Source organism: Glycine soja, chromosome 11 (genome assembly GCF_004193775.1).
Source record: "Glycine soja cultivar W05 chromosome 11, ASM419377v2, whole genome shotgun sequence".
NCBI lineage: Eukaryota > Viridiplantae > Streptophyta > Magnoliopsida > Fabales > Fabaceae > Glycine > Glycine soja.
Genome location: NC_041012.1, coordinates 27,697,864 through 27,722,057, shown reverse-complemented (window position 1 = coordinate 27,722,057; position 24,194 = coordinate 27,697,864). Strand labels below are relative to the sequence as shown.

General features: G+C 43.9%; 1 non-coding gene and 1 pseudogene across 1 annotated transcript; one reads left to right on the top strand and one right to left on the bottom strand.

The window, feature by feature from the left end:
- Positions 1-479: 479 nt before the first annotated feature.
- Positions 480-586, bottom strand: LOC114377767. The gene has a single exon (XR_003659203.1). It is a non-coding gene; the product is annotated as a small nucleolar RNA R71 (small nucleolar RNA).
- Positions 587-4,712: 4,126 nt separating this feature from the next.
- Positions 4,713-24,194, top strand: part of LOC114374166 — a 188,342-nt pseudogene continuing 168,860 nt past the window's right edge.

Sequence of the window (24,194 nt, the reverse complement as noted above, 5' to 3'; positions counted from 1 at the left end):
CTGTGCATTCTGTTATTGGTGATTTTGAACATCCTGATCTTGAGCATTATAATTTTGAGCATTCTGATTCTGAGCATTCAGATTTTGCACATTCTGAGAACATGGCACAACCTCCACCCCGTGAGAGGACTCTAAGGGAAATGGTTGCACCTGATTTCACCTACGAAAGCTTGTGCATCCAATACCCTGATGAGGATGTCCCATATGTTCTTAAAACTGGACTGATTCATTTACTTCCAAAGTTTCATGGCCTTGCAGGTGAAGACCCACACAAACATTTGAAAGAATTTCACATTGTCTGCTCCACCATGAAACCCCCAGATGTCCAAGAGGATCACATATTTCTGAAGGCTTTTCTTCATTCATTAGAGGGAGTGGCAAAGGACTGGCTGTATTACCTTGCTCCAAGGTCCATCACGAGCTGGGATGACCTTAAGAGAGTGTTCTTAGAAAAAATTTTCTTTGCTTCCAGGACCACAGCCATCAGGAAAGATATCTCAGGTATTAGACAACTCAGTGGAGAGAGCCTGTATGAGTACTGGGAGCGATTTAAGAAACTATGTGCCAGTTGCCCTCACCATCAAATTTCGGAGCAGCTTCTTCTCCAATATTTTTATGAAGGACTCAGCAATATGGAGAGAAGTATGATAGATGCTGCCAGTGGTGGAGCCCTTGGAGACATGACTCCTGCTGAAGCCAGAAATTTAATTGAGAAGATGGCTTCCAACTCCCAACAGTTTAGCGCCAGAAATGATGCCATAGTAATTAGAGGAGTGCATGAGGTAGCTACAAGCCCATCTGCATCATCTGAAATTAAGAAGCTTGAAGGCAAACTGGATGCATTGGTTAACTTGGTAACCCAGCTGGCCTTGAATCAGAAATCTGTACCTGTCACAAGGGTTTGTGGTTTATGCTCCTCTGTTGAACACCATACAGACCTTTGCCCTTCCATGCAGCAACCTGGAGCAATTGAGCAGCCTGAAGCTTATGCTGCAAATATTTACAATAGACCTCCTCAACCTCAGCAGCAAAATCAACCATAGCAAAACAATTATGACTTCTCCAGCAACAAATACAACCCTGGATGGAGGAATCACCCTAATCTCAGATGGTCTAGCCCTCAGCAACAACAACAGCAACCTGCTCCTTCCTTCCAAAATGCTGCTGGCCCAAGCAGACCATACATTCCTCCACCAATCCAACAACAGCAACAACCCTAGAAACAACCAACAGTTGAGGCTCCTCCACAACCTTCCCTCGAAGAACTTGTGAGGCAAATGACTATGCAGAACATGCAGTTTCAGCAAGAGACCAGAGCCTCCATTCAGAGCTTAACCAATCAGATGGGACAATTGGCTACCCAATTGAATCAACAACAGTCCCAGAATTCTGACAAGCTGCCTTCTTAAGCTGTCCAAAATCCCAAAAATGTCAGTGCCATTTCATTGAGGTCGGGAAAGCAGTGTCAAGGACCTCAACCAGTAGCACCTTCCTCATCTGCAAATGAACCTGCCAAACTTCACTCTACTCCAAAAAAAGGTGATGACAAAAATTTACCTAACAATTTCTGTGTAGGTGAATCTTCTTCCATAGGTAATTCTGATTTGCAGAAGCAGCACATTCCCCCTCTTCCATTCCCTGCAAGAGCAGTTTCCAACAAAAAAATGGAAGAGGCAGAGAAAGAGATCTTGGAAACGTTTAGAAAAGTAGAGGTAAACATACCTCTGTTGGACGCAATAAAGCAAATTCCAAGATATGCCAAATTCTTGAAGGAGCTGTGCACTAATAAGCGGAAGCTTAAAGGAAGTGAACGAATTAGCATGGACAGAAATGTCTCCGCATTGTTTGGTAAATCTGTTCCTCAAATTCCTGAAAAATGCAAAGATCCAGGTACATTCAGCATACCTTGTATTATAGGGAATAGTAAGTTTGACAATGCCATGCTAGATTTAGGAGCCTCTGTTAGTGTTATGCCTCTGTCGATTTTTAATTCTCTATCTCTAGGTCCCTTGCAGTCAACTGATGTGGTAATTCATTTAGCTAATAGAAGTGTTGCCTATCCTGTTGGTTTCATAGAAGATGTCTTAGTTAGAGTTGGTGAACTGATTTTCCCTGTTGATTTTTATATCTTGAATATGGAAGATGGATTTTCTTAAGGATCAGTTCCCATCATTCTAGGCAGACCCTTTATGAAAACTGCTAGAACTAAGATAGATGTTTATGCAGGCACACTATCTATGGAATTTGGTGACATAACTGTTCATTTTAATATTCTGGATGCTATGAAATACCCATATGAAGATCTTTTTGTATTTCGTGCTGAAATAATTGACCATGTTGTTGATGAATACATGATTGATCTTTATTCTAATCTACATGCCTCTCACTCCTCATGCATTGAGTCTGAAATTGTACTTGATCATATGTCTGAATTTGATGCTGAGAGTGAATCTGAGAGTGATATTGATTGCATGTCTGGTGGTGGTGTTTTACCTCTCCAGATTGATTTTATAGAGTCAGATAGGACTAACCATGTTTCAGGAAGTACACATACCTCTGACTTTCTTTATGAGGTAAAGGCTGAGAAACCATCTCCTTCTACCACTGTCCAGCCGACCACACCAGAGTTAAAGCCTCTGCCATCAAATTTAAAATATGCTTACTTGGATGATAGCAAGAGTTTTCCAGTGATTATATCTGCCTCACTTGCTGATGAGCAAGAGGAGAAGTTGTTGTCAGTTCTCAAGAAGCATAAGAAGGCTATAGGTTGGACCCTGGCGGATATTCCTGGTATTAGCCCATCCACACGTATGCATCAAATAAATTTAGAGGATGCAGCTAAACCAGTAAGACAGCCACAGAGAAGACTCAACCCGGTGATTCTTGATGTAGTGAAGAAGGAGATAAACAAGCTTTTGCAAGCTGGAATCATTTATCCTATCTCCGACAGCCAATGGGTGAGTCCCGTCCAGGTAGTCCCGAAGAAGACTGGCCTCACAGTGATTAGAAATGAGAAGGAGGAGTTGATTCCTACTCGGGTGCAGAACAGTTGGAAAGTCTGCATTGACTATAGGAGGCTGAACCAAGTTACCAAAAAGGACCATTTTCCCCTGCCATTCATAGACTAGATGCTTGAACGCCTGGCAGGTAAATCCCACTATTGTTTCCTTGATGGTTTTTCTGGTTATATGCAAATTACTATTGCTCCTGAGGATCAGGAAAAGATCACATTCACCTGCCCCTTCGGCACTTTTTCTTATAGGAGGATGCCTTTCGGCCTGTGCAATGCCCCTAGTACCTTCCAGCGGTGCATGATTAGTATTTTCAGTGATTTTTTAGAAAATTGCATAGAGGTGTTTATGGATGATTTCACTGTATATGGATCCTCTTTTGATGGTTGTTTGCATAGTTTGGAAAAAGTTTTGAATAGATGCATTGAAACTAACCTTGTTCTAAATTTTGAAAAATGTCATTTTATGGTTGAGCAAGGTATAGTTTTAGGCCACATTATTTCCAATAAGGGTATTGAAGTAGATCCTGCAAAAATTTCTGTTATTTCACAATTGCCTTACCCCTCTTGTGTGCGAGAGGTGCGATCTTTTCTTGGTCATGCAGGATTCTACAAGCGCTTTATAAGGGATTTTAGCAAAGTAGCCCTTCCACTGTCCAACTTGTTGCAAAAGGAGCTGGAGTTTGACTTTAATGACAGATGCAAAGAGGCTTTTGATTGCCTCAAAAGAGCGTTGACTACCACCCCCATCATCCAGGCACCCGATTGGACAACCCCTTTTGAGCTTATGTGTGATGCATCAAATTATGCATTGGGGGCTGTCCTTGCTCAGAAAATTGATAAATTGCCCAGGGTGATATATTATGCTTCTAGGACTTTAGATGCTGCCCAAGCAAATTATACTACTACTGAGAAAGAGCTTCTAGCCATAGTTTTTGCTCTTGAAAAATTTCGATCTTATTTGCTTGGTACTCGCATTATTGTTTATACTGACCATGCAGCTCTAAAGTATTCGTTGAAGAAGGCTGATTCTAAGCCTAGGTTGATCCGATGGATGCTCTGGCTCCAAGAGTTTGACTTGGAGATCCGTGATAGGAGCGGAGCACAAAATCTAGTTGCTGATCATTTGAGTCGGATCGAACGTGTATCTGATGCAGTTTCACCTATTCGGGATGATTTCCCGGATGATCATTTGTATATACTGTATAGTATTTCTGACTCTCTTTCTACTCCCTGGTTTGCTAACATTGTCAATTATTTAGTTGCCTCTGTTTTTCCTCCCTTAGCATCTAAGGCCCAAAAAGATAAAATTAAAAGTGATGCTAAGCATTTTATTTGGGATGACCCCTACTTGTGGAAATTGTGCAGTGATCAGGTAATTAGACGATGCATTCCAGATCATGAGACTGACTCAGTCCTGCAGTTTTGTCATTCTTCCGCATCGGGAGGTCATCTAGGTGTTCAAAGGACAGCTCGCAAAGTGCTTGATTGTGGTTTTTATTGGCCCACCATCTTTAAAGATGCGTGGAAGATCTGCAGCACTTGTGAGCAGTGTCAAAGAGCAGGAAATACACTTACATGGCGACAACAAATGCCTCAGCAACCTATGCTATTCTGTGAGGTGTTTGATGTTTGGGGTATAGATTTCATGGGCCCTTTTCCTGTCTCTTTTGGTTATGTTTACATTCTCCTTGCAGTTGACTATGTTTCAAAATGGGTGGAAGCCAAGCCCACTAGAACTAATGATGCTAAAGTTGTTGCAGACTTTGTCAGGTCTAATATGTTTTGCAGGTTTGGAGTACCTAAAGTAATTGTTAGTGATCAAGGAACCCATTTTTGCAATAGGACAATGCATGCCCTGCTTAAAAAGTACGGGGTGGTGCACAGTATCCACACCATACCACCCCCAGACCAATGGACATGCAGAAATTTCTAACCGGGAAATCAAGCGAATTTTAGAGAAGATTGTGCAGCCAAGCAGGAAAGATTGGAGTACCAGGCTTGATGATGCTCTCTGGGCACATTGGACTGCCTACAAAGCACCCATAGGAATGTCTCCTTATCGGGTTGTCTTTGGAAAGGCATGTCATCTTCCAGTGGAAATTGAGCACAAAGCTTACTGGGCAGTGAAGACTTGCAACTTCTCTATGGATCAAGCTGGTGAGGAAAGAAAGTTGCAACTGAGTGAGTTAGATGAAATCTGCCTAGACGCCTACGAGAATGCCAAGTTCTACAAAGAAAAGACCAAGAAGTTCCATGATAGCATGATAGTTAAAAAGGACTTCATGGTTGGGCAAAAAGTGTTATTGTATAATTCTAGGCTTGGACTCATGAGTGGTAAGTTGAGGTCTAAATGGATTGGTCCTTTTGTTGTTACTAATGTTTTTCCTTATGGTACAGTTGAGATCAAAAGCGACTCCACAAACAAGAGCTTCAAGGTCAACGGACATTGACTTAAGCCATTCCTCACGAACCCTTCTTTAGTGGACGTAGTGGTGGAAGAGACTTCTTTACTCCACCCTACTCTTCCTCCACCATGACTTAGGGAGTTTTTCTTTTCCTACCTCCTTCTTTGCTTTTATTACACTTGTCCGATTCTCTTTGATGATTTAATTGTTTTTAATCTTTTAATTGTGCTACATTGAGGACAATGTGTTGTTTAAGTATGGGGGGGAGTGTTCTTTGGTTTTGCTAGTTTTGTTGGTTTTGTTAATTTGTTAGTTGTGTTAATTTGTTAATGTTGTTAGTTTCGTCGGATTTTTAGTTTAATATTTTGGGTCAATTTTGTGTGCATGTACGACTTTGCATGTTTTTCTTTGAATTATAGGATATGTTCAAGAAATGGGTAGTTGTTTTGAAAAGAAAAGTTCTTGACATTTTGTGACTTGAAATCCTTGATTCTCCTCTACATGTCATGATAGTTTTGAAAGCTCAATTTGAAAGTGATGAGTTTACCTTTGTGAGAATTTGAGCCATCCATCATCATAATCAATTGGTGTGTTTTGCCCCATTGATTGCTTGCACAATAGCCTTGGCTTGATTCTTGTTGATGCTTCCTAATTCACATGCATATTTGGAAATGATTGAGGCAATTTTGTTCTTATAAGCTTCTAGCCAAATGGACTTACCTTGAATTAATTCCTTTGATAGCCCTTTTGAGCCTTGTTTCCCTTTCCTTGTTTTTAAGCTCACTACAAGCCTTTAATGAAAAACCATGATATCACCATATCTTTAAGGAATTTTGGAGCTTTGGAATTGTTTTGGGAATAAGTGTGGGGGGTTTTTTGTTTCATTGGATAACTTGTTTTGTTGGCTATGCTTCGTGATGTATTTTGGGCCTTACTTGATGTACATTGTATATTGGTTAAATGTTGGACATGCTGAATGAAATGTTGTTTCTCAAAGGCTATAGAGTAAAAAAAAAAAAAAAGAAGAAGAAAAAAAAAGAAGAAGAAAAAGAAAACCAATAAAGTTGAGTGAATAAGATCTTAAATGGCACAAGAATGATGAAACTCTTGGTTCTACTCTTTATGTTTTAATTTTTATCTTTACTTCTTTTTATTTTCTTATTTTTTTTCTTAATATGCACTTATTCCCCTTTGCTCCTCTATTCCTTTGGGATTTAGTCACTTATTCCATATTTCTCCATACCTTGTCCTTGGCCCCATTACAACCTCAAAAGACCTTTTGATCCTCATGTGCTTGTGTTTGTGGATTGATTGTCAATTTTAGAATCTTGCCAAGTTTATGTGGTGTTTGCTTTCATGGGTGCTTTGAGGGTAAATAGTAGCCTAGACACTTGAGAGATAGAGTGTATATCTTGTGAGGCTTTATCACTTTTCATTCTTGAGCTGATTAACTATTTTGCCATGATTGGGTTGCTTGGATGATTTTCATGAATGTCTTGACTTTTTGGATCTCCTTATGTTAGATGTTACTCATTCCTTTCATTCCTTGATGTTCATTGAGAAATATGTGAATGTTTTTGTCTGTCTCTCTTTGATATCCTTGGATTTTGTTCTTTGTTTCATTTTGCCCAGGAGTGCAAAAGGCTAAGTATGGGGGGTTTTGATGTGCCATCATTTTCTTCTATTTTCTAAACCCTTTTTGCACCATTTTAATTACTGATTGGTCTTAATTGTTAATTAATCAAGCAGTTTTATTATTTGGGCTCATTTAGCTAATTTGATGTTTTTAATATAATTTCAGGAATTAATGAAACATTGGGCTTAATCCGGATTTTGGTTATGGACTTGAAGAGGGCAAATAAAGCAGCGCTTACCTTAGTTAATTTCTAATTAGGAAATTTCGCAATTTTATTTTATGTTGTTCAGTGTTTATTTCGTTTTGGGCCAGAGTATTGTAATAGGACCCAGTGACTTTGAGTGACTCTTTTTAAATAACAGCCTTGGGATTCGTGCAAGGCATTCTGTTATGCTATTTTCATTATTCAGAGCTTTGGTTTTAGGTTTTCTGGTTTTTCTGTTTCCTTGTTACGGTTTTCGTTCTTAATGCAAATTTCTGTTTTCTGCTTCTAATTACGAGTTCATTCTTGCTTCTTCTTCTACTTTCATTTACGTTTCTGTCTCATTTACGTTTCTGTCTCATTTATGTTTCTGTTCATTTACGTTTCTGCTTCATGTTTCATTTGCGTTTTCTGTTTGAATCCATTGAAGGCTAGATTTTCTGGTGTTGTTTCCTTTTGAGGACGAAGCCCAACTCTCTTTGAGGTTTCGCTTGTAATGTGGTTTCCTGGCAGTTTTCCCTGCACCAGTTATCCCAATTTTGTGAACATTAATCAGTGCACGCTTCGTGTTCGATTAATTACCTCTGAGCCTAACTTGCGTTCATGCTTAATGGACGAAGGGCTAACTGGTGTATGTGGTGCCTAATCACGTATTGAAAACCCTAAGTTGATTTTCGCTTAGTAAATTGAAATAGGGTTGGATTAAGTGGTTGACTGTTAGGGACGAATTCTCCATAACCCAGGATAAGAGAATGGCTTCTGAATCAGAGGAAACAACCCATTTTTAATATTAGTAGTTTCGTATTCCAGTTTACTTGTTCTGCTCTTTAATTACCAAACAACCAACCCCCCCCCCTCAATCGTTACTGTTACTGCAAGTATATTATGAACATTTGGTTTGTCACTGCTCGTTGGGAAACGACTTAGGATCACTACCTAGTTACTGCATTTTCATGTTTATTTGATTCGGGTACGGCCTCGATCACCCTGGCTCTGCATGCTGAGGCTCAGCTGGTAAAGACAATCATGGGTCTGTACATGTGCCCGGTGGTTGGCCGCCTGCTGTCGAACCAAATGCCGTAAATACTGCTCCATGTCAAACGACCCAGCCGGGCCAGCCTGATGAGGTGGTGGTGGCGCGCCTGCGGCCTGTGGAGCATCACCCTTAGCCTGTCTCTGGGTGCAGTACTTCTCAATAAAAGCCCGGGTGATGGGCGGCCGAATCACCTTGGGAGGTGCAATGGGGACTCCGAACGACTGGCAAAGTCCTGTGATCAGTGCGGGAAATCCCAGGGCCCTGTTGGACTTATCTGGGTCCAAAGGGTGCCTGGTCGGCGCCATACCTGCAAATAGATAAATGGCATCAGCGATCAACTGAGCCACGTGAATACTCATCCGTGTCAGGATGGCGTACACCAGCTGACACTTCGGCAAAGGGAGGTCGGAATTATGATCGCTGGGCAGGATGTTGCTGAGCAGCAACGTCATCTATATCTGGGTCAGGGTGGTCATGTTGGTGCGCATAATTCGCACTCGCCTCCCTGCAGCAGTCCGGGCAAAATCCTGCCCCGGTATACACAGCAATTGGGCGATGGCCTCCTCATCCAAACCATCGGACCGGTTCCTCCTCTGGCCATACTCGCACTCCTGGCCCTCTTCCAGCACTAAAGGATATCCTAGGAACTGGCTGATAGCATCTGCATCGAACGGGATCCACTGACTCCTCACCCAGGATCTCATATCTCGCACGCCCTCCTCCGTAGGCCAAGCATTGGCATAAAATTCGAGGACTATGTCTGGGTGGAACTTGGCCATGGGGGTAACCAGTGATGCCCACCGCCGGCGAACTATCTCCTCCTGGAAATCGGCATACTCATCGTCCCTGAGTTGGACGCGTCGCTCCCGGAGAAATGACCACCCCTTGATGGCCTCGAAGCACTGCTGGTGTTCAACGCTCCTAAAGCGGTGGCTGTCATACTCGGGAGCAGAACTGGTTCCTTCAGCCGCTTTATCCTTCCTGGACCTCTTTGAGGCAAGCTTCCTCGGGGCCATTTCTTGTTGGTGATGAATAAAAGCGCAAAACGGAATCGAAAAATGCGAAAAATAGTGACCCTAGGGCTGCAAACTCGTAAATTTCGTGGGTATTGCTTTTGAATGGGGGGAAAAGAAATTTTTGAATGCAAAAACGTCCCCCTTCTTCATTTTTTATATTTTGGTGCAGGGGTTGCTCGCCCAGGCGAGCTAACCTGCACTTTTTTTTTCTTTTTTTTTTAAAAAAAAAAGGTCGATTGATTTCAGAGGCGACTGTACACAGGAATGGCTCGCGTGAGGGGACCAAAGCTTTTGATGCTCCGCCAGCCACTCCGTAAGGTACTGATCGAAACTCCCTAGGATAGATTAGGCATCGAACAAAGGTAATAATTACTATAATTTCAAAAGATATTGGGCTGCTTTACAGCAGCGCTTTCCGCTTGTCCCTGGCTAGGTTAAGGACGACGACCTAATGGTAGTGACCCTAGCCTCCTTTTGTGTCCGTCCCCAAGTATCTGAAAGTAGGAAACAACGAGGTGTGGCAAATCTCGACCGCGTTGTTGTCCTACCTCGATTGGTTTCTGCTGTTTTAACTTTGTCTCTATCCCAGAAGGTAGCTCGAGATAATCCTGCCCCTGTTTTACCACAACAATATGCATGCGTATGCGTATGCATGAATGTTTTCAAACGCAGAAAATTTTGGTGAAAGTTGGTTTAGGTTCAATTTTAATTAAGCGCTTGGGGCATCCCATGAACTGAGCGGAAGGGCTCAGGTGATCACAAACTAACGCAAGGTTTAAAACCAACGTGAGGACTAAAGCCTCGAACCCACGTTCACTTCATTAAAAGATTGTAACGAGGGATACAGTAGACGGGGAATCCCTGGGGGAACCCAGAAAACACATAAAGATAAAGAACATGCAACGACATCCTTAATTGCCCCAAATTCTAAGCATAATATCGCTTGACGACATCAGAGTTCACGGGTGAAGGTAGCTCTTCGCCATCCATGTTGGTAAGCACCAGGGCTCCTCCGGAAAAAGCCCTCTTCACAACAAAAGGCCCTTCGTAGTTTGGGGCCCATTTTCCTCTATTATCCTTGACAGTATGGGACATTTTCTTTAACACAAGGTCTCCTTCATGGAACTTGCGCAAGCATACCTTCTTGTCGAATGCATTCTTCATTCTTTGCTGGTACAAGCGCCCATGACTCATGGCCGTTAAGCGCTTACCTTCAATGAGGTTGAGCTGGTCATAGCGCGTTTGAGCCCACTCTGATTCCGTTAATCCGGATTCCGCCAAGATCCTTAATGATGGGACTTCTACCTCAAACGGTAGCATAGCCTCCATTCCATATACCAATGAGAACGACGTTGCCCCAGTTGACGTTTGTACTAAAGTTCGGTAACCGTGTAACGCGAATGGGAGCATCTCATGCCAATCTTTGTACGACACAGTCATCTTTTGGATAATCTTTTTGATATTTTTATTGGCCGCTTCCACGGCTCCATTCATCTTTGGTCGGTAGGGCGTGGAATTGTGATGCTGGATTTTAAACTCCTCGCACATTTCCCCCATCATCTTGTTATTCAGGTTGGTGTCGTTGTCCGTGATAATCTTCCTTGGCAAACCATATCGGCAGATGATCTCTCTCTTAATGAACCTGACCACTACACCCCTCGTGACATTGGCGTAGGAGGCCGCCTCGACCCACTTGGTGAAATAATCTATCGCCACGAGGATGAAGCGATGACCATTCGAGGCCTTGGGCTCAATGGCCCCGATGACATCTATTCCCCACATGGAGAAAGGCCAAGGAGCGGACATGACATTCAGAGGATGCGGTGGGGCATTGGCATTGTCTGCGAATGCTTGACATTTGTGGCATTTCCTTACGTGGACACAACAATCACTTTCCATGGTAAGCCACTAATAACCTGCCCTTAGGATCTTTCTGGCCATAGCATGCCCATTGGTGTGCGTTCCAAACAAGCCCTCATGGACTTCCTCGATCATGTGGTTCGCCTCTTTAGCATCCACGCACCGCAGGAGTGTCATGTCGTGGTTTCTCTTATATAGTATGCTTCCGCTCATGAAGAAACCGGCCGCCAATCTTCTCAATGTCCTTTTATCATTGTCGGCAATCTCTGGTGGGTATTCTTTGCTGACGACATATCGCTTGATGTCGAAATACCAAGGCTTACCGTTCCATTCCTCTTCTACTTGGCAACAATGCGCGGGTTTGCCACGACACCAAAATTCAATGTATGGTAGATCCCCGTGCGGCGTTAGCTGGAACATAGACGCCAAAGTAGCAAGCGCATCCGCCATTTGATTTTCCTCGCGGGGAACATGATGGAAGGAGATCTCATCAAAGGTCTTAGCCAATTCCTTGATATAGGCTTTGTAGGGTATCAGCTTGGGATCTCTAGTTTCCCATTCCCCTCTCAGCTAATGGATTACCAATGCTGAGTCGCCGTACACCTTGAGTAGTTTGACATTGGAGTCAATCGCTGCCTGGACGGCCAGGGCACATGCTTCATATTCGGCCATGTTGTTGGTGCAGTCGAATCCTAACTTGGCTATGAAGGTACGCATTGATTGTCCGGAGAGACCAATACTGCTCCAACGCCATGGCCTAGAACATTCGACGCTCCGTCAAACCATACAGTCCATTTGTCCCGATCTTCGACCAATTTTTCCTCAAACAAGGCCATGATGTCCTCATCCGGGAATTCGGGATGCATGGGCTGATAGTCGTTAAGAGGCTGCTGAGCCAAATAATCTGCCAAGGCGCTTCCTTTTATCGCCTTTTGGGTGACGTAAACTATATCAAACTCAGATAGCAGGACTTGCCACCGGGCGATTCGTCCTGTGAGAGTTGGCTTTTCAAAGATGTACTTGACCGGGTCCATCTTGGATATCAACCAGGTAGTATGGCTCAGCATGTACTGCCTTAGGCGATGGGATGCCCATACTAAAGCACAACACGTTCTTTCGAGCAAAGAGTAATTCATTTCACATGCCGTGAACTTCTTACTCAGGTAGTAGAGAACGCGTTCTTTCTTTCCGGATTCGTCATGTTGCCCCAGCATACATCCCATTGACTCATCCAAGATTGTCATGTACAAGATGAGAGGCCTTCCAGGTACTGGTGGCATAAGCACAGGGGGATTCATGAGGCATTTCTTGATCCTTCCGAAAGCCTCTTGGCAACCCTCATTCCAGCGGTCAGTTTGGTTTTTGCGTAAGAGTTTGAACAACGGCTCACAAATGGCGGTGAGCTGCGATATGAATTTGGCAATATAATTCAAGCGTCCCAGGAAACCTCGGACTTGCCTCTCTGTACGGGGTTCCGGCATCTCAAGGATAGCCTTCACCTTTTTGGGGTCTACCTCTATCCCTTTCTGGCTTACAATGAAACCAAGCAATTTCCCTGATTTGACCCCAAAGGTACACTTGGCGGGGTTCAACCTTAATTGATATTTCTTAAGCCTTTCGAACAACTTCTGCAGGTTGACAAGGTGTTCTTCCTCGGATTTAGATTTAGCAATTATGTCGTCCACGTAGACCTCGATCTCTTGGTGCATCATATCATGGAACAAAGCTACCATGGCCCGTTGATAAGTTGCCCCGGCATTCTTGAGTCCAAAGGACATCACCTTGTAATAGAATGTTCCCCACAGGGTGACGAAGGTAGTCTTTTCCATATCCTCTGGCGCCATCTTTATCTGATTGTAACCGGAGAAACCATCCATGAAAGAAAATAAAGCGAAATTGGCCGTATTATCTACGAGGATATCGATGTGTGGTAAAGGAAAGTTGTCCTTGGGACTGGCCCGATTCAGGTCCCGATAATCAACACACATTCGTACTTTCCCATCCTTCTTAGGGACCGGTACAATGTTGGCAACCCATTCTGGGTATCGAGCGACGGCTAGAAAACCAGTGTCAAATTGCTTCTTCACTTCTTCTTTTATCTTCAAGGATGTTTCGGGCTTCATCCTTCTCAGTTTCTGCTTTACCGGGGAACACTCGGGATTTAGAGGTAATCGGTGCTGTACAATGTCAAAGCTCAAACCGGGCATATCTTGGTACGACCAAGCAAAGATGTCTTGGTAGTCTCTTAGCAGGGTTATTAATTCTTCATGGATAGGTGCGGTAATACCTGTGCCTATCTTTACTTCCCTTTTTCCACTGCCAATTCCCAAGTCTACTAGTTCTGTTTCTTCTTGATGAGGCCCCATTTCTTGGTCCTCATGGGCGACTATCCTTTCTAATTCTGGGGGAAGTCCCACATCCTCGTTCCCTTCATCTTCCGTTTGATTCGTTTCTTGCTCGAAGTTGATATTCGGGTCCCAGGTATTAGTACCTTCGAGGGACTCGTCATCGGATCTGCCGTTTTAAAAATAAAGAAGTAAACATGCAAATGGATGAGAATGGGTAAAGACATAGGAACAGATGAAGAAAGATCCTTGTATTATAAATTCAAAAACAAAAGACACAAAGCCTTAACAAAAGAAAAACTCTAAAGCCTAGGCCCAACTATAGAGCTTTTAAAACCGTAAAGGTTTACATTATGCTCGTCGCGTAAATGCCGGGGCGTTCTTCCACTCGCCAATTTCCCAGCTGGAAATCAGGAGGGCATGGTCGTACCAAATCCAATGTACTCGGAACATCATCTTCGTATATCGTGACCACTTGACCTTCGTCCCCCAGACCTGCGCTTATAAAGCTCCTACTTATGTGGCAGGGTGGGCTTCCTTCACCTTCTTGTCTCAACCGCGAGCTTTGACTACTGCTCTTCCTTCCTGCGATGCTTCTCTTTATATCTGCCTGAGTGGGCTTATAGCCTAACCCATACTTCCCACGATTTCCTTTGGCATTTATCAGGCTAGTTATGCCGCCGTTGTCTTTGCCTAAACCCATTTTGGGTTCGTAACCGTTCCCCAACATAACTCGGGCCATCATTACTGCTGCATCGGACAGGCAAGCTTGCCCAGAGAAGGAATCCACGGAGGAAATGCTTACCACCTCGAAAGACTGGAAAGCGGTTTCTAATGACTCCTCTGCGTCCTCCACATAAGGCATAGAGGATGGGCAGCTCACCAAGATGTCTTCCTCGCCTGATACGATGATCAGATGCCCTTCCACTATGAATTTCAACTTTTGGTGGAGTGTAGAGGGAACAACTCCCACTGAGTGGATCCACGGACGCCCCAACAGACAGCTGTAGGGGGGGTTAATATCCATTATTTGGAAGGTAACTTGATAGGTGTGAGGGCCTATCTGTACTAGGAGATCGATCCCTCCCCTAACCTCTCGGCGGGTGCCGTCGAAGGCACGAACCACCATTGAACTCGGCTTTAGGTGGGAAGCATTGAATGGTAATTTCTCCAAAGTGCTCTTAGGCATCACGTTTAAACTGGAACCATTATCGATGAGCACCTTGGCTACGATATGGTCCTTACACTTGACTGATACGTGCAAAGCTTTATTATGCCCTCTCCCCTCGGCGGGGATTTCTTCTTCGACAAAGGCGAGATAGTTGTTGGCAGTGATATTATTGACCAGCCCTCCGAAACCTTCTACCGAGATATCTTGGGCCACGTGGGCCTCGTTCAGAACTTTTACTAGCAGAGCCCGATGAGGCTCGGAGCTCATGAGTAACTCCAACAGCGAGACCCTGGCCGGGGTTTTGTTGAGCTGCTCGATAACCTTGAATTCGCTCTGCTGAATTATACGGAGGAACTCGCTGGCTTCCTCTAGCGACACCTCCTTTTTACCATCCTTTTTCTCCGGAAGACCTTTTGCCGGAATATCTTTATTCGAAGCGAGGTGTATTTCATCATCTTGTTCCTCCACCACTTTTGCTTTCCCCTTGACGTTCGCGGGTTGGACTGGTATGTCCGGGGGTGCAAAAACACGACCGCTACGGGTCACACCACTCAGTCCCGTGATATTTGTTACCTTAGCCGACAACGAGCTGACGTCGGTGGCTTCTTCTTCCTTCCCCCTCGGAGGTGTATATCTCCATGGGACTGCGTGGCTATTTTGGTACGGGAAAGGGACAAGTTTAGCTGCCAAGGGGTGTCCGGGCTTTTGCGAAGCTGTGCCCTTGGTGAAGTATATCACCAAGGGTTTGGGCTTCGCAACAGTGCTCCCATCCGTGGACTGCATGCATATGTGCTACTCCTCTCTTCCTTCACTGCCAACTTCCAGTTGACATTGATCTATCATCCGCTGTAACAATTCCTCTACTCCCAAACACGTTTCCATGTCATGCAGCTCGCTGGAATGCAGCAAACAGGAATCCTCCTTACGCCCACTATGGGGAATCACACCTCCCTTTTGTAGGGCCTCAAAGATAAACCTCTTAGGGGTTGCCACATCCCTTAAAGGTTTAGACCTCTGCGGCCTATCGGACTCAACGGCATTAACTGCTCCCCCTCCATGATTGGCGAGCGGATTGGTTTTCACATTGGGCCGATCCTCTTGGAAAGTCAGCCATCCAGCATCTATCAAATGTTGGACCTTGTGTTTAAAGGCCAAGCATTTTTCAATGGAATGCCCCGGGGCTCCCCCATGGTACTTGCAAGTTGCATTAGGGTCATACCACTTTGGGAAAGGGGGTTGGAAGACTTTTCCGGGAGTTACCACGGCCAATTGGTTGGCGATGAGGGACGGCAAGAGGTCTTCATACGTCATTGGGAGTGGGGTGAATTCTTGAAATGGCCTCGGAGGGAAGTTCCTTATTGCGTTGGAATTGCCGGCCGGGCAAGTTGTGTTTGGAGTTGGAACTTGGGGAGCTTCCCTCTGGGTGGGTGCCTTAGGCTGCACAAGTGCTGAACTAGAGGCATTCCCAGTGTGAGCTGAGAAGCTCGGGTGATGTTGCACGTACTGATAGGTACCACGAGGTGGCTGCGGGGGTTTGACCCACGCGGGCGTTGAAGAGACACCATGGGCATCTCCTTCCTTCCTTTTTGCCCCCGTTGTCTCGATTCTTTTGGCATTCGCACTCGTGGAGGAAACGTAATCGAACTTTCCTCTTTTCAATCCTACCTCGATTCTTTCCACGGCGAACACTAGGTCCGCGAAGCTGGACGGCATGTAACCTACTAGCTTCTCATAGTAGAACACTGGCAAAGTGTCTACCATCATAGTGATCATCTCTCTCTCGACCATGGGAGGAGCCACTTGTGCTGCCAGGTCTCTCCACCGCTGTGCGTATTCTTTAAAGGTTTCGCCCTCTTTCTTGAACATATTCTGCAGCTGAGTGCGATCGGGAGCCATATCGGAATTATACTGATATTTCCTTAGGAAGGCAGTAATCAGATCCTTCCAAGTACGGATAGCTTCCAAATTAGTGTACCAAACTACTGCGGCTCCGGCCAAGCTATCTTGAAAAAAGTGTATTAATAGCTTCTCATCCTTAAAGTGTGCGCCCATCTTGCGACAGTTCATCTTGAGATGGTTCTTGGGACAAGTTGTCCCTTTATACTTATCGAAGTCCAGTACTTTGAACTTCGGAGGGATAACAACATCGGGTACTAAGCAGAGATCCGTCATGTCTGCGAACGGATAGTCACCAAATCCTTCCATGACCCTCAGTCTCTCCTCGAGGAGATCGAGCTTCCTCCTTTCTTCAGTTGCTGGGGGTGGCCCTTCCATGGACAAAACTATTGGTTGTGTCGTGATGTTGGGCTGAGGCAACATGTTGGGTGCCGGCCCTTCGGGGATCGGGGGATAGAACTCGACATCCCTTCGAGCATAGTCTTGAGGGTCTTCGTGGACCTCGTCAGGCTGTTGAGGAGGCTCTCTTTCAAGGACAGGAGAAGCAATATGGCCCGCATCGTCTTGCAGGACGGGTGGTGAGTAGTTGGGCGGCAATCCATAAGGGTAAGCCGCTCGGTTGTATCCCAGATGAGGGTTGCCGTCATGCCCCAGCGTGTTCCTTCCCCGTCCTACTATGTTTGAGGGAGGATGGCGCGCAGTAGCCAAGAGAGTTGGGTCTACTTCGGCAGCCGAACTGACAGCGGCAGCGGTGGCCACGTTTTTCTCCATGAGCTGCCTCATTCCTAACATGGCCTCCATCGTGGAAGCCATCTATTCTTTTAGAGCCGACATGTCGGCTTTCATTTGTTCCTGTGTCTCCTCTTGATCACCCATCGTTCTAGATTTGGATTTGGTGCGATAGGGATGCCTTGTGGCGCGTTTAGTTATGGTGTTTTTCCCTAAAAAAACCAAACGTGAGGAGTGGGTAAAGAAAGAAAGAATGCATGCTAGAGATAAAATGGAGGAGTGATTTGATTCGCACAAGCTTTTTGGAGTAGAAACATGGGACCAACTCATTTTATTTCAGAAAGTCGTATCTAGTCAAGATTTGAGAGACCATACAAGTTTCCTAGCGGTTTCTAATTATATGGGCCATTAAGTCTATCATATGCTGACAATAGCCGAGAAGCCCATGAATTTCTTCGGGGGCGGAGTAGGTGTCCGCCATTGCCTTGGCCTTGGCTAACAATCGGGGAAGTTCTTGACTCCCGTTCAAGGTAAGAGCAAACCGATCCATCCACATGGTTGCCTCTTGGTGTAAAGAGTCGATCACCCTTCCTCTAGCCTCTTTTTCCGCGTATACTTGGGCATACTCGTTCGCGACCCTATGCCGTGGGTCGTGGCTAGACTTAACTCTTCTTGGTACTTGGCGATGATAGCTAGCATGTTGGTCTCCGTCTCGCATAAACGCTGAGACAAGCTCCTTTTGAACCTTGAACAGGCAACTAACTCCTCTTTCAAGACCATGCTTTGTGCTCGCGACTGGTCCCTCTCTTCCCTTTGCAGCTTGAGTTCACTGTTGCTACCCCACAGAGCTCCGTGAAATTTGTTACGGCCATACTCTTCCTTGCGAGCCCTCTTGGTCTCTTGTTCAAGGGCTCTTGCGGTAGTTTCATTCTCTTCCCGTAATTCGGCACACTCCTTCCGGATGTGTGTAGCGGCTAACTTGAACTTCTCCTTGGCAAGTTTCACCTTTCCTAACTCGTTTTTGAGAGCTTGGACTTCTTCATCTTCTTCCGGTGCTTCAAAACTGTCTTCGCTGACGACTTTTAACTTGGCGAGCCAATCTAAACCTCGTATATGAACTTTCAGCCATTCATGATAACCACCAATAATGCCATTACGAATGCCCCTAAGTTCTTGATCTTTCCTTAACGGGGTTTCTGATGTGCCATCATTTTCTTCTATTTTCTAAACCTTTTTTGCACCATTTTAATTATTGATTGGTCTTAATTGTCAATTAATTAGGCAGTTTTATTATTTGGGCTCATTTAGCTAATTTGATGTTTTTAATCTAATTTCAGGAATTAATGAAACATTGGGCTTAATTCGGATTTTGGTTGTGGACTTGAAGAGGGCAAATAAAGCAGCGCTTACCTTAGTTAATTTCTAATTAGGAAATTTCGCAATTTTATTTTATGTTGTTCAGTGTTTATTTCGTTTTGGGCCAGAGTATTGTAATAGGGCCCAGTGACTTTGAGTGACTCTTTTTAAATAGCTTCCTTGGGATTCGTGCAGGGCATTCTATTCTGCTATGCTATTTTCATTATTCAGAGCTTTGGTTTTAGGTTTTCACGTTTTTCTGTTCCCTTGTTACAGTTTTCGTTCTTAATGCAAATTTCCATTTTCTGTTTCTAATTACGAGTTCATTCTTGCTTCTTCTTCTACTTTCATTTACGTTTCTGTTCATTTACGTTTTTGTTCATTTACGTTCTTGTTCATTTACGTTTCTGCTTCAAGTTTCATTTGCGTTTTCTGTTTAAATCCATGGAAGGCTAGATTTTCAGGTGTTGTTTCCTTTTGAGGACGAAGCCCAACTCTCTTTGAGGTTTCGTTTGTAATGTGGTTTCCTGGCAGTTTTCCCTTCACCAGTTATCCCAAATTTTGTGAATATTAATCAGTGCACGCTTCGTGTTCGATTAATTGCCTCTGAGCCTAACTTGCGTTCATGCTTAATGGACGAAGGGCTAATTGGTGTATGTGGTGCCTAATCACGTATTGAAAACCCTAAGTTGATTTTCGCTTAGTAAATTGAAATAGGGTTGGATTAAGTGGTTGACTGTTAGGGACGAATTCTCCATAACCCAGGATAAGAGAGTGGCTTCTGAATCAGAGGAAACAACCCGTTTTTAATATTAGTAGTTTCGTATTCCATTTTATTTGTTTTGCTCTTTAATTACCAAACAACCAACCCCCCCCCCCCATCGTTACTGTTACTGCAAGTATATTATGAACATTTGGCTTGTCACTGCTCGTTGGGAAACGACCTAGGATCACTTCCTAGTTACTGCATTTTCATGTTTATTTGATTCGGGTACGGCCTCGATCAGTTTCCCATGCCTTATGGATTCTTTGTATAGCCTTGAAATTTTGCGCGCCGAAATCTCTCACAAGGAAAGGAGACATGCTTTCTTCCATCGGTGCTCCCCTCATGGGGTACCCTAGTTGTCTTATAGCGAGCGCGGGATTGTAGTTAATACAACCCCTCGTTCCTATCAGCGGAATGTTTGGGTACCCTCCACATGAGAAAAGGACTCCCTCCTTTCCTTCCTTCCATCGGGGGAACCAACTGATTGTTCTACCTCCTATCCCGGCCAAGAGCTGGTCCCAATCTATTCTTCTCTTTTCAGCACACGAGCGATGGCTTTGGAGCGGACATGGATGCCTCGTGTCTTGCTGGAACAGGTGTGAAACCAACCAAACACAGAGAGAGGGCAAGCAACAGATGATCCGTGCGCTACTCTTCTCGCACCTTCGGTCAAATGTGTCAAATAAATACGCCGTGGCAGCCAGCCGTAGGCCGGCTGAGGTCTCCATCATTCAAAAAAGCCGATTCTGTCAAAAGTTTTTTATTTTTCAAGTTTTATTCACTTATTTTTCTTAACCTACCAATTTTAGCTTTCATAGTTAGACTTTGAATTTTTGTCTGAAATTTTTTGTGCTATCTTCTCATCATTTTATAAGGTTGCTCACAAAATTTCAAGTCATTTGGATATCATTTGAGGGTAGCTGTAGTTCAAACCTACACCTTTATTTTCATGACAAGGCAACTAGTTGTGTGCATGCTGAATGTAGTGTATGACTAGAGGCAATCCATCTGACTTACAACCCTTTGATCCTGAGATAGATAGGACATTTCATAGATTAATTAGGCATCATTTTATACCTTTTGATCATTCTGAGCATTCCATAACTGGTGAATCTGTGCATTCTGTTATTGGTGATTTTGAACATCCTGATCTTGAGCATTATAATTTTGAGCATTCTGATTCTGAGCATTATGATTTAGCACATTCTGAGAACATGGCACAACCTCCACCTCGTGAGAGAACTCTAAGGGAAATGGCTGCACCTGATTTCACCTATGAAAGCTTGTGCATCCAATACCCTGATGAGGATGTCCCATATGTTCTTAAAACTGGACTGATTCATTTACTTCCAAAGTTTCATGGCCTTGCAGGTGAAGACCCACACAAACATTTGAAAGAATTTCACATTGTATGCTCCACCATGAAACCCCCAGATGTCCAAGAGGATCACATATTTCAGAAGGCTTTTCCTCATTCATTAGAGGGAGTGGCAAAGGACTGGCTGTATTACCTTGCTCCAAGGTCCATTACGAGCTGGGATGACCTTAAGAGAGTATTCTTAGAAAAAATTTTCCCTGCTTCCAGGACCACAACCATCAGGAAGGATATCTCAGGTATTAGACAACTCCGTGGAGAGAGCCTGTATGAGTACTGGGAGAGATTTAAGAAACTATGTGCCAGTTTCCCCCACCATCAGATTTCAGAACAGCTTCTTCTCCAATATTTTTATGAAGGACTCAGTAATATGGAGAGATGTATGATAGATGCTGCCAGTGGTGGAGCCCTTGGAGACATGACTCCTGCTGAAGCCAGAAATTTAATTGAGAAGATGGCCTCCAACTCCCAGCAGTTTAGCGCCAGAAATGATGCCATAGTCATTAGAGGAGTGCATGAGGTAGCTACAAACCCATCTGCATCATCTGAAACTAAGAAGCTTGAAGGCAAACTGGATGCGCTGGTCAACTTGGTAACCCAGCTGGCCTTGAATCAGAAATCTGTACCTGTCGCAAGGGTTTGTGGTTTGTGCTCCTCTGCTGACCACCATACAGACCTTTGCCCTTCCATGCAGCAACCTGGAGCAATTGAGCAGCCTGAAGCTTATGCTGCAAATATTTACAATAGACCTCCTCAACCTCAGCAGCAAAATCAACCACAGCAGAGCAATTATGACCTTTCCAGCAATAGATACAACCTTGGATGGAGGAATCACCCTAACCTCAGATGGTCCAACCCTTAGCAACAACAACAGCAGCCTGCTCCTTCCTTCCAAAATGTTGCTGGCCCAAGCAGACCATACATTCCTCCACCAATCCAACAACAGCAACAACCCCAGAAACACCCAACAGTTGAGGCCCCTCCACAACCTTCCCTCGAAGAACTTGTGAGGCAAATGACTATGCAGAACATGCAGTTTAAGCAAGAGACCAGAGCCTCCATTCAGATCTTAACCAATCAGATGGGACAATTGGCTACCCAATTGAATCAACAACAGTCCCAAAATTCTGACAAGCTGCCTTCTCAAGCTGTCCAAAATCCCAAAAATGTCAGTGCCATTTCATTGAGGTCGGGAAAGCAGTGTCAAGGACCTCAACCCATAGCACCTTCCTCATCTGCAAATGAACCTGCCAAACTTCACTCTATTCCAGAAAAAGGTGATGACGAAAATCTACCTAACAATTTCTGTGCAGGTGAATCTTCTTCCATAGGTAATTCTGATTTGCAGAAGCAGCACATTCCCCCTCTTCCATTCCCTCCAAGAACAGTTTCCAACAAAAAAATAGAAAAGGCAGAGAAAGAGATCTTGGAAACGTTTAGAAAAGTAGAGGTAAACATACCTCTGTTGGATGCAATAAAGCAAATTCCAAGATATGCCAAATTCTTGAAGGAGCTGTGCATTAATAAGCGGAAGCTTAAAGGAAGTGAACGAATTAGCATGGGCAGAAATTTCTCCGCATTGATTGGTAAATCTGTTCCTCAAATTCCTGAAAAATGCAAAGATCAAGGTACATTCAGCATACCTTGTATTATAGGGAATAGTAAGTTTGACAATGCCATGCTAGATTTAGGAGCCTCTGTTAGTGTTATGCCTCTGTCGATTTTTAATTCTCTATCTCTAGGTCCCTTGCAGTCAACTGATGTGGTAATTCATTTAGCTAATAGAAGTGTTGCCTATCCTGTTGGTTTCATAGAAGATGTCTTAGTTAGAGTTGGTGAACTGATTTTCCCTGTTGATTTTTATATCTTGAATATGGAAGATGGATTTTCTCAAGGATCAGTTCCCATCATTCTAGGCAGACCCTTTATGAAAACTGCTAGAACTAAGATAGATGTTTATGCAGGCACACTGTCCATGGAGTTTGGTGATATAACTGTTCATTTTAATATTTTGGATGCTATGAAATACCCATCTGAAGATCTTTCTGTATTTCGTGCTGAAATAATTGACCATGTTGTTGATGAATACATGACTGATCTTTATTCTAATCTGCATGCCTCTCACTCTTCATGCATTGAGTCTGAAATTGTACTTGATCATATGTCTAAATTTGATGCTGAGAGCGAATCTGAGAGTGATATTGATTGCATGCCTGGTGGTGGTGTTTTACCTCTTGAGATTGATTTTATAGAGTCAGATAGGACTAACCATGTTTTAGGAAGTACACATACCTCTGACTTTCTTTATGAGGTAAAGGCTGAGAAACCATCTCCTTCTACCACTGTCCAGCCGACCACACCAGAATTTAAGCCTCTGCCATCAAATTTAAAATACGGTTACTTGGATGATAGCAAGAGTTTTCCAGTGATTATATCTGCCTCCCTTGCTGATGAGCAAGAGGAGAAGTTGTTGTCAGTTCTCAAGAAGCATAAGAAGGCTATAGGCTGGACCCTGGCGGACATTCCTGGTATTAGCCCATCCACATGTATGCATCGAATAAATTTAGAGGATGGAGCTAAACCAGTAAGACAGCCACAGAGAAGACTCAACCTGGTGATTCTTGATGTAGTGAAGAAGGAGATAACCAAGCTTTTGCAAGCTGGAATCATTTATCCTATCTCCGACAGCCAATGGGTGAGTCCCGTCCAGGTAGTCCCGAAGAAGACTGGCCTCACAGTGATTAGAAATGAGAAGGAGGAGTTGATTCCTACTCGGGTGCAGAACAGTTGGAAAGTCTGCATTGACTATAGGAGGCTGAACCAAGTTACCAAAAAGGACCATTTTCCCCTGCCATTCATAGACCAGATGCTTGAACGCCTGGCAGGTAAATCCCACTATTGTTTCCTTGATGGTTTTTCTGGTTATATGCAAATTACTATTGCTCCTGAGGATCAGGAAAAGACCACATTCACCTGCCCCTTCGGCACTTTTGCTTATAGGAGGATGCCTTACGGCCTGTGCAATGCCCCTGGTACCTTCCAGCGGTGCATGATTAGTATTTTCAGTGATTTTTTAGAAAATTGCATAGAGGTGTTTATGGATGATTTCACTGTATATGGATCCTCTTTTGATGGTTGTTTGAATAGTTTGGAAAAAGTTTTGAATAGATGCATTGAAACTAACCTTGTTCTAAATTTTGAAAAATGTCATTTTATGGTTGAGCAAGGTATAGTTTTAGGCCACATTATTTCCAATAAGGGTATTGAAGTAGATCCTGCAAAAATTTCTGTTATTTCACAATTGCCTTACCCCTCTTGTGTGCGAGAGGTGCGATCTTTTCTTGGTCATGCAGGATTCTACAGGCGCTTTATAAGGGATTTTAGCAAA